This window comes from Notamacropus eugenii, chromosome 6 (assembly GCF_028372415.1).
Source record: "Notamacropus eugenii isolate mMacEug1 chromosome 6, mMacEug1.pri_v2, whole genome shotgun sequence".
NCBI lineage: Eukaryota > Metazoa > Chordata > Mammalia > Diprotodontia > Macropodidae > Notamacropus > Notamacropus eugenii.
Genome location: NC_092877.1, coordinates 130,153,033 through 130,166,104, shown reverse-complemented (window position 1 = coordinate 130,166,104; position 13,072 = coordinate 130,153,033).

Here is a 13,072-nt window from a genome sequence, read left to right as displayed (position 1 = left end):
AATATCCTAGCATAGTGCTTAATCTCAAAATATAGCAGACTCTCCATACAGAAGGCAGAAGAAAAACATTTACTCAGAAAGCCAAATCGGTCATAACAACCAAAAAGTCAATACACACTAGTGCTGCAGGGTTCAAAGACATTCCCAAGCCTTCCCTCCTACTCCCTGCTGGGTCCTTCCCTCAAGAACTCACAAGAAGAGTGGTACCTGCCTGCTTGAGTTCTCTCTCCTCTAACCTAAGCTGTCTCATCAACTTCCTTCCAGTTATGCTCCACTTTTCCTGTTCCACCTGCTCATCATGCTCCTCCCACCCCATGTGACTTAGGCTTCCATGTGATTTTAAGCAGGTCACATGGGCCTGCTTATGAACTGGAAAGATCTTCCCATTTAAATTACCATTACTCTACCTCAGGGTGGAGGAGCAGAAAGATGGGGAGAAAATCTGGAACTCAAAATCTTGGAGAAATGAATGTTGAAAACTGTAAACAAATGAATAAAATTTAATCTTAAAGTGCATATGTTTTAAATTTTTATTTTCATTTTAAATTGCTAATTAATTGTATTTTTATTGTTAATATTATGTAATATTATTATTAATACTACTGTGTCAACTCTAAACTAGTAAATAAAAATAGGTTCATAATAAAGTCACACATTCTTAACACCTCTGGGGACAATAAGCATTTCCCTAATCCTTTTGTACCCTCTGATTTGCATCATAAAGCATATGGAAAAAAGTTTGCAAGTTTGAGAGTATAAGAGTTTTCTTACTAAAGAAATAAATAAGCAAAGCTCTTAATCTGATGATTGTCACATGAAGTTGTTTCCCATTTTCTTTCTCTTGGGAATATTTATTTGCCTCACTATTTGCAAGTGTTTCTGAGTCAGGCTCAAGCTAGAGTCCAAAACAAAAATATTTTCATTCTCATTTTTAGCTAAAACTGATATTTAGAATCATTGAAAAATTGTAACCAATTCCAAAATTTCTTGTGATTTATCTGCTTTCTGTCTCAGCAAAGAGAGGAAATAAAAGGTCTGATCTCAACATTTTTCTTAGTCATTTGTAAACTCCATTAGCTAAAGAATTATGGCACATGAACTAACAGACAGGGGGCACCCCTAAGCTATTAAACACAAGCATAGTATTGGAAAGTTAATGTATATCACCTCTAACAGGCACAGGTGAATCTAAGATTAATTTGGATCCTCTTCAAATTGCATTCAATCAATGGTTCTGTCCATTTGGAAAATCAATATCCACAACTGTTTTTCTGAAGAACCACATTATTCAGCAAAACCCAATTATCATAAATACTTGCTATATTTGAGCAGCTCTTCTCCGTTGTGTTAAAATGATTGAATGAGACTGCCCTGACATTGTTAGAGAGGGAATCTATAGCAGCAACAGGAAAATTGCTTTCTGTATCCTGATATGCCATTACCTTTCTTCATTGTAGTTCTCTCTGTATTTGGAAGTTTTTACTGGTCAGAATTAATCTGGTGGCATAGTAATCATCCACCCTTTAACTTGGTGAATGCATGGGCAGATGAAGAGCTAATGGGATCATAATCATCTTTCTGGTCTCTGAAAAATATTGGACAACAGTAAGAACAGCCTAAACTGAAAAGGAGAAAAGAAAACAAAATGAAAAGAAAAGAGGAGAAAGGAACAGAAGAGAAGAGAAAACAAGGCATCTACAGAAGCTTTCAGGTTATAAAATCATGTGGCACCTTTGTTTTTAAGTCTTAAAGAAAGAGTGACATAAAATACATTTGAATTTTTGTATATCAAAAATTTATTCACCTCATGTTTATTTTCAACTGTGTGGTCATCCTTCGTTGCTGAAGAAGACTATGCCATTACAAAAATAATGATATGACTTGCACTTGACTTTTTTTTTGAGTGAGGGAGGGCTATGTAGGTTACCAGCCTCACTTCTCCTCCAGAGGCATCTGAATCCTGTGATTAGATATTCATCAGGATGACTGCAGGTGACCCAGGATGAGGCAACTGAGGTTAACTGACTTGCCCAAGGTCACACAACCAGTGAATGTCAAGTGTCTGAGGTGAGATTTGAACTCAGGTCCTCCTGACTCCGGCACTGGTGGTCTATCCACTAACACCACCTAGCTGCCCCCATTTTCAAATGAGTGGGTGTGGAAACACTTCAATATGGACTGCTAAATCCACCTTCTGAGATGCTCAAGCATGTGCACCTATCAATTCTTGAACAACTCTGGAGATTGCTATCCGTCTTTAGATAGAACTCATCTACCAGAGAAGTGCAGAGAAGAAGATTTATGCAAGAAATAAGCAAGACTTCATAACAATTAGAACTGCCCTAAAGTATGAGTTGCCTGGTGAGGCAGTAGTTGCCATCTTCCTGGAGTTCTCCAAGAACAGACTGGATGACCACTTTTGGGGTATAATAGCATGCTTTGCTCTCTGAAGTCCCATCCACTTCTCAGACTTTTGATTCTCTCTCAGATTTTTTTTCTATCTTCCATTAATTTCATTAATACTTCCATAGTTCCCATTCCCTATTGTTTCTTGTCAATATCAGCCTGTACTGTTGCTTCCAAATTGCTATCTCATTCCATTTAAAATCAGATCATTTCTCTGACAAATGAGCAAGAATGCTCAGATTTGTGGAATGCTTTAAAAGCTGACATTTTTGAACTATAAACATTTTGTTAAGTGCTACAGAAAAGAAATGTCTTTTGTGGTGTGAAGTGGTAAACTCTGTTTTTGCAAATATAGGACAGATGATTTGTCTTTGGAAAAACTTCTAAAGATACTTATATATCTACCTACAGATGAATGATATAGGTTTAAACACATTTAATAGTTTATTACTGTTACATTTTAATACAGACAAAGACACAAATATTTGTAATATAGTATAAAAATTCAAGAAGAAAATATTCTTCTATTACATTTATTTGCTACAATAAAAATCAGATTGCTAATTTTTTGAACAATCACATATTTGGTGAAGTCAATGGCTTTGGGATAAGCCATTTTTTAAAAGAGAACATTGAAAACATTTTCAACAAAATGTAAAAAAGTAATATAAGACTGTGGACAATTATATTAAATTTGTAAATTTCTGTGGCAAAAACATTGTTAATCCTACCATGATTTGAATTTAATGTTTCATTGACTTTTGATTATTGAATGCTTCCTTAGCTGTGGTACCAGGATAGCTTTCAGATTGTAGAATACATTAAATTAACACAAAAAACCCTCAGTTTCTTAGCTCTAATATTCAGCACTTTCTGAACTAAACTAAGTTCATTGCTTAAGTAATTATTGATTTCTTTACCAAAACATGTAAGTTTTAGGGTTCATTTGTAGACCTGAGGAGGAATTGATCAGTCTGTGGATAGAAAGTTGTTTACTTTTTTTTCCTAAGTCATAGAATCTTGGGAATCTGAAGGGGTCCTCAGAGAGGTCTTCTATTTCATTCCAAAAGAAAAAAAAAGTTTTTCCTGACTGGGTCATTTTTGGAGACTAAGCAGGAGAGTAAGTGGAAAAGAAAGCTTTTGGGTAAAGTGGTGTTTGAATAAGGTTTTGAAATGCAGCCTTTCAAAAACCTTGCTGTTATTTTCAGCCTCACTATGTAATGACTAAACTGACACTTTGAGGATACTTTTTATATAGAAACTCAAAAAGTGAAAAGGGATAGCATTAGCCAAGGTGTGAGGTAACCTGGAATGTTATAAGAACCTTCTGACTTGTCTCTCTTCCTCAGCTCTCAATCCATTCATCCATTCTTTATTCAATCTCCAAAATAATTTTCCTCAAATCTAGGTTTGATCATGTTATTCCTCATCTCAGTAAAGTGCAGTGACTCTATTACCTTTGAGATCTAACATAAAGTCGAAAAACAAGTAAAACAGACCTTCCTGTTCTACTCGCACAAAGCAATCTACCCTGATTCCAACTTCTTACACTATCTATCATGCCTGAAATTGTTTCCCTCCTGGCCTCTGCTCCTAGATTTCTTGATTTCCTTCAAAACTCTAAAATTCTAGGATTCTGTGTGAGAAAAGTAACAGATTTGGGAAGAAGCAGGATAAGTCCAGAGATGTTGTTTTGTTCAGTTTGGAATGGAATACAAAGATGAATCCCCTTTAATAATATTTGAAGTGCAATTCAATGATAAATTTTGGAGATTCTTGAATGCCAGTACAAGGTTTTTTCCTTATTCAGTAAACAGTGGAGAGCCTTTATTTTTTCTACTTTGTTGCATTTGATCACATTTTCTTAGATGAACAAAACCATGTAAATACAACTATATAAAGCAATATATTTAGCAATGAAATTGTAATGAACAAGAATTTTGAATATTTAATAATTAACAAGTGTGAATTAAGTGCCTTTTATGTGGAAAATGCTGCCCTAAGTTCTTGGTCACAAATATAAATTCATTTGCCACCCTCAAAATTCCTACAAATATCTTGCTAAGTAGAAACCCAATTCACTTAAACCAAAACTGGTTAAGTTCTTCCAGATGCTGATTAAATAAAATACTGAGGATGCAAAGACCAAAAATAAATAATCCATACCTTCAAAGAGTTCACATTCAATTAGACAAATAAAAGTCTATATTCTGTGTGCCTTACATTAGATTTCCAAATTACTATTTACCTCTGAGGGGTTAATTAATACAAATCAATTATAGTAATGGGACTTGTGCTTTCCAATGTACTCCACTTTCTAGGAGATTTGAAAATAATAGCAACCATTGTCATTTTAACTTAAAAATTCTCACTTAATAGAACAGTCATATGATGAATAGAAAAAGAAAATTGCAAGACTACTTAAGCATCTTATACTATTTTGGTGGAAGACAAAATATTAGATTCACTGGATCTAATTAATTAATTTACTGATTACCAATGATTTACTTGTTCAAATAGATCCACAAAAATTATCTACTATATGTCCAACATGGTGTTGATGCTGTGCAGAGCTCATACTTTAGAGTGTACCTAATATTTTATCTTCCGCCAAACTAGTATAAGATACTGTAAATAATAATGATGTACACAGACATACATACTTACATAACAATTACATTTGCGTATACGTGCATGCATGTCTGTGTGCAAGTATATGTGAGAGAGTGTGTGTAGTGCTTTTTGAAAAAAGATGACTGTAATATGGGAAGTAAATTGAAGGAGACAGAAACTAGAACTTGGCAGAACTTCTAAAAGACTGTATTTATCTAGATTTTGTATCATGGCAACTCTCAACTTCTGATTAAAAGATTTTGCCTTTAAATAGTCCTGCCTTAGTTGTATTTATTAGAAATTCTATGGCATATAAGTATGCTTTTAGCTACAGAAACATAATTTGTCTCAAAACAATTGCTCTTTTTGTTTTCTACTTTTTTCTTCTTTTAAGAAAGGAAAGATAAGCTATTTGGACCAATTAGCAAAGTAACTTTTAGGTTCACTATTATAGACAGATGGATAGATAAAACACAATGCCAGTCTTAAATTGTCAGAAGCTGTATTGGCAGAAGCAAAGACATTCTGCTCAGCATAACCAACAGATCATTTTACTGTCGACCAAAACAATGCACATATTGTGGTTATGTTTTCACAATATGGTTTAACAATCTTACAATATGGATTATCTGCTTGTGAGCACTAGTATTACATGGGAAGCACTGGGGGAAATAACATTTGTCATCACTGTATTTCCAGAATAATGGCAAAGGCCAAAAGAAACAAATTTTTAAATGCATAAATAATATCAAAATTATATAATTATATATAATATATATAATATGTAATATATATAAATATAAATAATGCCAGCATATATAATTAAAATAGCTTAATTTGATAAGTATATAAGTGCCTACAACGTGCAAAGCACTGAAATTTAGAAGTTGAGTAAATTAATAGAAATTAGCTAGTTTATCATTATCCTTTCTCATTTTTCAGATAAAAAAACTGAGAGGCAGAAGCTTTCTGAGATTTCCCATCACTTAAATGTAACAGGGTCAAATCAATGTAAGTATACACACCTGTGAATGTAGGGCAATTGTTTTATTTTTCCACATTCCCAACATGTGAGGACTTAAAATACCAGAGAAAGGAGTAGAAATTTCCCTTGTAAAATAAAAAAGCCAATTTACCAAAAGATACAAAGAGTGTTTCAGTTTTAAAATGATTCTTCATTTCCTGCAAGTTCTTAAAAAGTATTACATATATTTTACTACAAAAAAAAAAAAAAAGAAACATCAAAAACACAATTAACAAATAAAACAGAAAAAGAATCCCTGGGAATAAAAATATAAAATGACTGGGTTTTTTTGTTTGTTTTTTCTTTTAAATCTTTATAAGGTTAATTTGTCCAACTGCTTATATCAAAAAAAATCTAGTTAAATAGAAAATTTCTATGGATATAGAGGCATGTTAAGCTTAAAATATCACATAGTAATTTATTTGATGAATATGTTCTACCCAGGTAAGATAGGCAGCTTTGCCTTGGAGAAAAAAAGTATTTTCTCCAAACAGATGTTTTTAAGTAAAAGCAATATTTGTTCCCTAACTCTTTGTGATATTACAGATCCCAACCAGAATAATGACATGTAACACAACAAGCAATATATGAGTATAGAAAATATAAACAAAAAGAACAATGACATAAATCCAAACACTGTGTTCTAATTTCGTTTCAGCCTGGGAGTGGGGGGTGGGGAAAGAAAGATGTGAAAATTCAATTCCTTTTTTTCACTCCAGCATAGGAGGACTATGTCCACAGAATGTCTTATGTGTTCTCTATCATATTTATTGCCAGTTAGTTTCTCCACTATTTTAATTTGTTGCTTAAAAAGGGATAGTGTAGAGATCAAGAATGCCTATGATGTATAAAGAATATAATCAATAAAGGAAAGAAACATGACATGTTAGAGAGAACAATAGTTTTGTAGGTTGTAATTTTGTTTTGAATTAGGCACATCACACATTCTTTAGGTCTCAACTTAGTTTTCTTTAAAAATAGGTGGTGGGATTTGATGACGACTTAGATCATTTCCTATTTTAATTATTATGACCTAATGAAATGTCTTTTTACTAGAATATAGTTGTAGTTAGCTCAAATTATTCTAGTTTTTATTTAGTTTTTGACTGTGCTATCCTTGTCTTATTCTTTCTCCCTTTCTACTCTCTCCTTCTTCCCTCCCTCCTTCTTCTCTTCTATTTCTTCTACATTAGCATTTGAAATGGCCACACTATAGTAAAACAACTTATCAGATGGACTATTCCACATTGAGGGTAACCAATGGACCTCAAAACCATTACTGAATTAGGGGGTGTCTACCTCAAGCATATGAACATTTTCTCCAGTGGAATGCATGATTGACAATAATTTGTTCCTATGGCTGTGAAGGATGATGAAGCAGGTGCTATGGCCCTTTTGGAGATTGGCCAAATATCAAAGATGCCAAGGTCACCCACTGCATTATGAATGACATAGTAAGTCATTTTGACTTTTATCTTGTCTCTGAAATTAAATGATTCTAGAAAAATGAGGCTGATAAATTTTTTGTAGCTCTGCCTTGCTTAAATCCAATTCAAACACAAGAGAAGACATCTCCCATGATGTCAGTGGTCTTCTTCATAAACAAAGACCAAACAACATCTACCAAAACTATAAGATCACTATATTATCTCTCTGAATCTTTGACTACATTTGGAATCAGAATATTACAGATTGAGAAAAATGGATATATAATTTCCATAAATATCTATATATGTCAAAAGATATTTCTATGTACATATATTTCTATATATTTGGCACAGATGTGAATGTTGTTAACATTCACAAGTAACAAGTCAAGAAGCTGCTAGAATTTAAAGTAAATAGCGTAGATATGAATACATTGATGTAGACGAAGATGTAGATATATCTACAAATACTTGTATATACACATATATGCCTATACACACAACTACACAATACATACACATACACACAGCCATATAACTTTAGAGAAAATAATTCATATATTTATAAATAAATACGAGGTATTCTCATTTCTTCACTTAATTTAAGAATTATTCAATATGAGAATGATCATAGATGTGTGATTGCCATCACTATAACGTGGACTTGAAAGTAATAGCAAGTTGTCTAGATATTCATAGAGTTAGAATTGGTTCAGATAATTCCTCCCTGAAGATAAATAGCTCCTTCACCAAGATCATAAACCATTCCGATCCTACTTTAGTAGATTGTTTCTTTAGTTGACCTTGATTTAGTTCAAAAAAATTATCAACACTTGACACCTAAATAGTTGATGATGAACCTCTCTTTTTTTCTGGGTTGGCCCCTAGAGGAAAGGTAACTAGTTCAATCATTTATTTTAGAACCCATATAGAAAATGTTTCTAGAATGGAAAAAAAAAAAAAACGAATATGGTCTCAATTGTATCCTGGTCACACCTAAAAGAAACATAAAACATGATCACTCCAACACCATAATGAAGCACTACAGTAGGGCTTTAGGGCATATGTCAATCTTTATTGCTCTGTAATTATATAAATGGTGATGTTTTCGAATTAATATTTGCAAAGTAGCTCTTTACCAAAATTGAATTCTCTGTAATTCAGAAAGAGTCAATCTTTTTAACGCTGACAGATTGAAATTTTAGTTGCTAATACGTAACATTTAAAAACAATGCTCACTTTATCATTTACATATTATGATTTGTTCCTTTTAAAATTCTGTGCTAGAACTAATAATGTCTATCTTTGTATACTGTTACCATATTGGCTAATAACCTTTCTTTTGTTACAAACAAAAGAGATATAAAATGAAGTGAACCTAAAGAGTGCTCTGTGATTTAATGTATAACCAAGATCACAGAGTTTTATGTGTTTCTGGTATTTTACAATGAACTAAATGTGCAATTTACTTCCTCAGAACACATAGAACTCCTTGAAAGTAGGTCTCCTAGTAAATTATTAGGATTTAGAGATTGGAGGTATGTGATATATGGATTGCAAAAATAATTTACATAATAATATTTATTTAGAAAGAAAATTAATATTTTCTTAGAGTTACCAGCATCAATTTCATTCAAGATTGGTATATTTGAGAAGAGGGTGGAACTAAGATGGCAGAGTAGAACGATGTACTTACTCCAACTCTTCCCCCACAGCCCATAAAATACCTGTAAAAATGATACTAAACACATTCTAGAGCACCAGAAGCGACAAAAAGACAGAGTGTAAGAGATTTCCAGCCCAAGGTGGCCTGGAATTTTGACAAGAAGGTCTATCACACTGGGTGCTGAGCAGAGCACAACCCACACAGCCCAACCTAGCCTTGGTCAGGCTGCACTGGCAGGAACAGGAGAGAGGCAGGCATCAGGGGCACAATCCCAGCAGCAGGTGCAATTTCCAGAGCACTTAAGCCACAAATGCAAAAGACAGCTTCAAATGTCAGTGAGAAAGCTTTTTTCACCTGAGTGAAAAGGGAGCAGGGTCCTCCCATAGCCCCGGCCCCAGGATGTGGCTGCAGTAGAATCCATTTTTGGAGACCTTGGCCTAAAGACCCTGGGGGAATTGAGGTACTGATCTGGGACTCAGCCTTGAGTGGCAGTCCTGGGGAGAGAAACAGTGCTTGCATGGTGGAGCTGATGGAGGATCTGGAAAGGGAATTTTGCTTGCTTATCCTGGGCAGAAAAGCTTTGATAGCTCCCAGATCAGAGTGCAGGCCAGGAGAGACCTTGGAGGAACTGAGAACTTACAGGTGCCCAGAGCATACCATTCTCTTGATAACAGACACAAAATTCAAGCACCTGGCCGGGAAAATGTCCAAAAATGGGAACAAATAAGACTATGGAAGGCTATGTTCTTGGTGGACAGGTATTTTCTTCCATGGTTTCAGATGAGGAAGAACAATGTATAATATCAGAGGAAGATCCTAAAGTCAACACTTCTGCACCTAAAACCTCAAAAATAAATATGCAATGGTGTCAGGCTATGGAAGAGCTCAAAAAGGATTGTAAAAATCAAATAAGAGAGGTGCAGGAAAAAATGGAAAGAGAAATGGGAGTGATACAAGAAATTTGTGAAAAGTGAGTCAACAACTTGCTAAAGGAGACCCAGAAGTATGCTGAAGAAAATAGCATGTTTAAAAATAGGCTAATGCAATTGGCAAAATAGGTCCAAAAAACCAATGAGGAGAAGAATGCTTTAAAAAGCAGAACTAGCCAAATGGAAAAAGAGGTTCAAAAGCTCACTGAAAAAAAACAGTTTTCAAAAATTAGAATGGAGCAGATAGAAGCTAAGGACTTTATGAGAAACCAAGAAATCACCAAACAAAATGAAAAGAATGAAAAAAAAATAGACGATAAGGTGAAATATCTCACTGGAAAAACAACTGACCTGGAAAGTAGATCAAGGAGAGACAATTTAAAAATTACGGGATAACCTGAAAGCCATGATCAAAAAAAAAAGCCTAGACATCATATTTCATGAAATTATCAAGGAAAACCACCCTGATATACTAGAACCAGAGGACAAAGTAAATATTGAAGTAATCCACTTATCACCTCCTGAAGGAGACCCAAAAAGAGAAACTCCTCAGAATATTGTAGTAAAATTCCAGAATTTCCAAGTGAAGCAGAAAATATCATAAGCAGCTAGAAAGAAACAATTCGAGTATTGTGGAAATACAAGCAAGATAACACAAGATCTAGCAGCTTCTACTTTAAGGGACTGAAGGGCTTGGATTGTGATATTCCAGAATTCATTGGAACTAGGATTAAAACCAAGAATCACCTACACAGCAAAACTGAGTATAATACTTCAGGGGAAAAACGAACTGGTCATTCAACAAAATAGAGGACTTTCAAGCATTCTTAATGAAAAGACCAGAACTGAATAGAAAGTTTGACTTTCAAACACAAGAATCAAAATATGCATGAAAAGGTAAAAAGGAAAGAGAAATACTAAGGGAGAGAGAAAGAGAGACAGACAGAAGTCACAGGGTGATCTGAATAGGAAGGGATGATATGTAAAAAAATAAAATAAAGGGGTGAGAGAGGAATAACATCTATACCCAGTTAAGTGTGTATCTTATTCCTTCCTGATGCCAAATTCAATGAAAAAAGGCTGACTTATTCTCTCTGTCACCTTCTCATTCTTCCCCTCCATTGTTAACACTCTTTCTTGCCTCTCATATATAAGATGATTTACCATTTTCTTCCTCTCTTTTTCTCTTTCTCCTTGTACATTCCTCTCAACCCTTAGTTTTCTTTTGTAGACATCATCCCTTAATATTCAGCTCACCCTGTCCACTCCATCACTCTCTGTCTCTATTTCTGTCTCTCTGTGTGTCTCGCTCTGTCTCTCTCTGTATATATATATATATATATATATATATATATATATATATATATATATATATATATATATATATATATATATATATATACATATACAGTAAAACAACAGAAAAAAGTTTCAGACTACGAAAGGACCAAATATTAATTAAAAATCAAATGCATGATGAGTCTGAGGTATTTCTGACAGCAAATGCCCAACTTGTATTGCACGACTTTGCTCCAGCTTTGGTCCTGATCAGCATTCACTTGTATACTGTGCATAGCGTCATGCAATGCAACCACCAAAGAATGTTGCCAAAAACACCTCAGTTAAGATGCAAGACTAATGTGTGTTATGCATTGCTATTTTTACTGTACCTACAAAGTTTTCTGCCTTTAAAGAAACATAATACTTTAATTAGAGAAAATAAAGACCTCTAATACTATTCTATCATCATTCCGCAGCATATATTAAATTATCATATTTTTGTGTTGCAATGTGTTAGACTGATTTTTAAAATACTGTTATCTCTTTTTATAAGTGTTTAATTGCAACAAGTAAAGGAAAATGCCTTTTAAAAATATTTCTCCACCATCATTGCTCTACATGTATTTAAGTGTGGACATCATTTAAAAAATTAGACATAAACAAATGCAATTCTATAAACTAAAGCTAGTACTTATTTGAGAAATGATTAACAAAATTTATTTATATTTTAGGACAAAATATGTTCCAGTTACGGATGTGTGGCTAAATTTAGACAGAAGACGTAAAAATACTGATGACAAAGTGTCAGGGTCTTGGTTACCCACTTGCGGTGTACCTAAATTCATAAGAAAAGAAACTATGTTAAATCATTTTTTTCATGTAAATTTACTTCTAATAATGATGATAGCATCTTTGCTTAATTTGTAATGAAGTTGTGCCTGTGGAGAGCATAAGAACAGTCAAACTAAAGTGATATCTTCATACATAGCATATAGTGCATTGCAATAAATTTAACTACTATTTTGGGTGACAAAATCTTCAAATAAAGAAATACTATATTTTGAGAAATTTGTTACTGTCAACAAAAAAGTACTTGCATCTTAAGAAACTTGTTTCTATTTGCAAAAACTAAAAAACTGTACATGACAGGAGATCTTATGTTGCCTGATGCTATTAAAATGTTAGAAATATTTCCTGGGAAAAAGTATGGGGACAAAACTTAGGAAATTTCTTTATTGAATGATACTCTTTCCCAAAGAATTTCTGAAATTAGTAATAACTAGTTTCAGAAGGTTATTGCCAGGCTTAAGGGTTCCTCAAAGTTTACAGTTCACTTAGATAAAAAAAAAAACTGATATTTCTTTTTTTTTTCACCTTCCAAGATTTTATTTTCTTCTAATTCCAACCCCAGCAGCAAAAAACAAAAACAAAAACAAAACAAAACAAAAACAGCAACAACAAAAGACAAGACGCTGGTCACTTGGTACCCATATTAACAGTCACAAATCCCTGGCCTATGTTACCAGTAAGAGACCCATATAGGAGACATCTCCAGATTTCAGACTAGGACAGAGAACCAAGCTCGTAAAGCACTTTCCCAAAAGTCAACCACTTATTCCAATGTCAGAACAAGGCCATCCTCAGGAACTTATATGACAAACATTGAATGTAATCGTGTCTCTTTTTCCATCAAACCAATGGAAACAATCAGTCTATGTAACTTCAG